This window comes from Rhipicephalus sanguineus, unplaced genomic scaffold (assembly GCF_013339695.2).
Source record: "Rhipicephalus sanguineus isolate Rsan-2018 unplaced genomic scaffold, BIME_Rsan_1.4 Seq766, whole genome shotgun sequence".
Taxonomy (NCBI): domain Eukaryota; kingdom Metazoa; phylum Arthropoda; class Arachnida; order Ixodida; family Ixodidae; genus Rhipicephalus; species Rhipicephalus sanguineus.
In genome coordinates, this window is record NW_023615942.1 from 24,459 (window position 1) to 28,203 (window position 3,745).

A 3,745-nucleotide genomic window follows, 5' to 3' on the forward strand; every position below is an offset into this window, starting at 1 on the left:
TGTCAGGTGGTAACGTGCGTCACTTGGGAAAGGCTGAAACACTTCTAATAACAATATGACTGAGCCAGGGAATTTGGACATTGAGCCATAATTTTTCCTTATTCCTGCTCCTTCTGTTGACACTTGCACTTATGGTATTTAAAACATTCAAATGTAGGACAACCTTGTACTATCATGTCTTGGTCGCCTCTAAAAAGACCTCATCGATATTAGCCAACCATTTTGTATAACTTGGAGCACAGGTCATTCGTCATTTAATATTGCAGTCATCTATTGATTTGTATGTCATGCAGATAAACAAGGCATGTACAGTTTGCATGCGTTGCTTTGATCAAATTATGACTTTAACACCCTTTCTTGTCTTGTTATTTTATTAGTTTACTGAACTAAATATTGGGACTGGCTGTGCTACTCTTGATGTATACACGTGCATTGCTTTGGTCTGATAGCTTGCATTTGTTCATCTTCTTTACCTTTGCCTGCTTTCTTTTTCTTGCTGTTTCAAGTGGTGCCAGCATGTCTTCTGGCCTTTGTAATTCCTGTGGAAGTAGATGATACCATCTTAATAAAAAAACGGTTATTTGTAATTCTGACAATGCTGATATTCACAGGGGCTTGCATAGCCAGTTTTAAGAGGTACTGCTGCACACTTAATAGCAATTTGAACTATAATTGAACTATTAAAATAATTGAACTATACTGCTTCTCGAAAAATTGAGGTGGGCTAGTACATGCATTGCTTCTTATCAGGACACTGCAACCACATAACTAAAGGGAAAGTGCATATTATGTTAGTAAAGCCTCAGCTAGAGAAGGTATCACTTGGTATATCATTCAACATTTATGTCACGTGGAAGTGTGTGTTTACCTGCTCATGGGCCGGCTCCCATTGAATACCAGCAACTTGGCTGGATGGACCTGGTGTGGCGATGCTGGCCTGTGCTTCACTCTCCTCACCAATATCCATGGGAGTCTTTTAGAAAGAGCACGTGTTAGAAATTTTTACTTCTACATCAACTGTAACATCAGTTTACTTATAACAGAGGACAAGCATGCCTGATGAGTAGAACAGAGGTGAATTTTCACCTGTACAAGTGCTGGCTCGATGAAATGACTGGCACTTAGGTTGGAGGGATCTGGGTCAGGTAAACTGATTGGATCTGCACTTTCATGCTGTATATCCATGGCTTCCTAAAAGCAAGAATACCTATGCTATTCAGTGGTTTGCTCTTCAGCAAAGTGTTCAAAGTAGTGAGCTAATGAGCTTAATAATAAAAAAAACGAGAGGGGAAAAGTGATGTGCACCTGTTAGAGTGTGGACTGCCCGTGGAAGCCTGCAGCTAAGTCAGGCGATGCAGGTGTGGAGAGGCAAGCTTGTAGGCCTTCATGAGAAGTTGCAGCAACCTGATAGTGATATATCACTGCTAGTTAAAAATGCCTTCATGAAAAGCTGTACAAAGCATTACAGATGAAGCGAGGCATTGAAACTGGAGGAATGAGTGCAATATAACTGTCATTCCCACAGTTTCTGCATATTGCTTTACTTGCATTGCATTGTACAAATACACATTGAATTCTAATGCACCAAGTACAACCACAATATTTTATTGTTGAGTGGCTGCTTCAAGCATAACTTGGCCTGTAAGCATATTATAATGATCAAGTGAAGTGTTTACCTGTGCAAGCAGCAGCAAGCCTTCAGCGCAACCTTGCATGAGCTGAGGGGAATCAAAGGATGAATCGGTGCTTGCTGCATCAGGTGCTCTATCACCTTGTTGTACTGGATGAGGTAGCTGGGGGATTAAAAACTTAGTATTACAATTGTAGATCGGATGTAAAAAATAAAACAAGAAAAGAAATAACAATGGCACAGGGGCTGCATTACTTCATATCAATATAAATTAACCATGTATACGTGATGCAAGAGGCACTTACAAAACTCTTGCTTTTGATTACCACGTTTATATCTAAATTTCTAGATGCTGGTTATGAAATTGCTACCTTAAGTTCTTTTTTTGCACCCCACCAATTCGTGCACAGAGTACTAACAGGTATGAGTATGTGCTGTTAAATTTTAAGAGAAAAATATAATTTCGTCAGTGATGTCAAAAGAAGGAAGCCTGAATAGATATGAACTGGTGCATGATAATTTGTTTATTTATTTAATTGCTTATTTATTTATTTTGAATTATAACATTTATTGTATGTCAATCCTTTTTACCATCATTTACCACGATAATGCTAGCGACATACAGGTATCAAGATCGTTTACCAGAGAGAGAAAAATATAAATCGTGAACTATGTATAAGAGAACGGAAATCGGTTCCAAAGTTGATTCATTCTCACCGAGAGAGTAGGAACTGCATGCTCTCGTAGGCGGACTTTGAACGCGGACGTGCGATCAAAATGCTCCTCTTAGAAATGCTTCGAACAAACATGAGCTTCCTTTGCAGGTTCCCGGCGAATATGCGGGGGCCAAATTGCTTCTATCCACTTTGTCCGACGAACGGCATCTTTGGGAAACCTGATAATGGATGGTTGCACAACATATGTATTGCACAGTAATGTATACACGCAGCATAACATGTTATATTATAAATCTACAGAACGGTTGCCACTATGCGAATTCGCTTGGCCTCTACTCTAACGCGTCCACCGAATAAGTAAATTTACTTACAAATGGTAGGAGGTGGCTGGTACTCCTTGTGAGCCGCGCGACTTGCATCCTGGCACACAACAGCTGGGCATTGCGGCTGTGACCGCGCACACAGCGACGTGCTCGCAGTGGAGCTTCGAGGGATAGTGCCAACGCAGTAAGACGTGCCGCTCATACTATTCGAAATCCTCAGGTGTACACAATCATATCATGCTTTCGTTAAGAAAGGAGGAATGCTGTGTTTGTTTACGGGCGCTGTTTGAACCGGGCGGGCATCCTTGAAGGCTGTGTCCGCGCGTGAACCACCCCTTCCCCACCACGCAAGGCGCTTAGCCGGGTCCCCGATAAGGGAAACAGAAACAAGCGCCTTCTCTTTTCTCTAATAAACAGGCAATTATCCCGGAGACCTTTTTCCCTCGCCTTCCGTCGGCTGGCTTTCTCTGCCATCCTTGGCGACTGTGTCCGCGCGTGAACCACCACTTCACCACCAAGCAAGGCGCTTAGCTATGTTCCCGATAAGGGAGACAGAAACAAGCGCCTTCTCTCTCCTGTTCTCAAATAACTAGCCACTTATCCCGGAGACATCTTCCCTCGCATTCGGCTGGCTTTCCCCGCCGTCCTTGGCGGCTGTGTCCGCGCGTGATCCATCCGGGAGACCTTTTCCCACGCATTCCTTCGGCTGGCTTTCCCAGCTTTCGTCCTAACGCGATCCTCGCCTTTAAGTTCTCCGTAGGTACCAGTGCGCGTGATCCACACCAGAGACATCTTCTCACGCACCTTCAGTTGGTGTTCGCTGCTTCGTCCTAATGAAATCCTGGCCTTTGGGATATCCGTTGAAAACAGTACGCTTCGGACATAAGGGAAGCGAAAACAAGGAGGCCGCCGCAACCTCAACGGGCTGTCACGTATACATGCTCCACCGACGCCGATTTTAGTGGTATAACTACGGGCCTCCGGGTTTATTGCAGAGAAGACATGTTTTTGTATCGCCGTGCCTAGCTCACAGCCTGGCCGAAAGTTCCATAAAGCCCAAAGAGAAGCATAAAAGAAAAGCGATCTGAAAGAAGCTGTACAAATTTCGGCGCCTG

At 43.6% G+C, this 3,745-nt stretch overlaps 1 long non-coding RNA gene across 1 annotated transcript; it reads right to left on the bottom strand.

The window, feature by feature from the left end:
• Positions 1 to 464: 464 nt before the first annotated feature.
• LOC119378292 (uncharacterized) lies at positions 465 to 1,279 on the bottom strand. The gene is made up of 3 exons (XR_005180975.2): positions 1,087 to 1,279; positions 869 to 973; positions 465 to 539 (listed from the first exon to the last, which is right to left on the bottom strand). It is a non-coding gene; the product is annotated as an uncharacterized LOC119378292 (long non-coding RNA).
• Between the last annotated feature and the right edge of the window lie 2,466 nt (positions 1,280 to 3,745).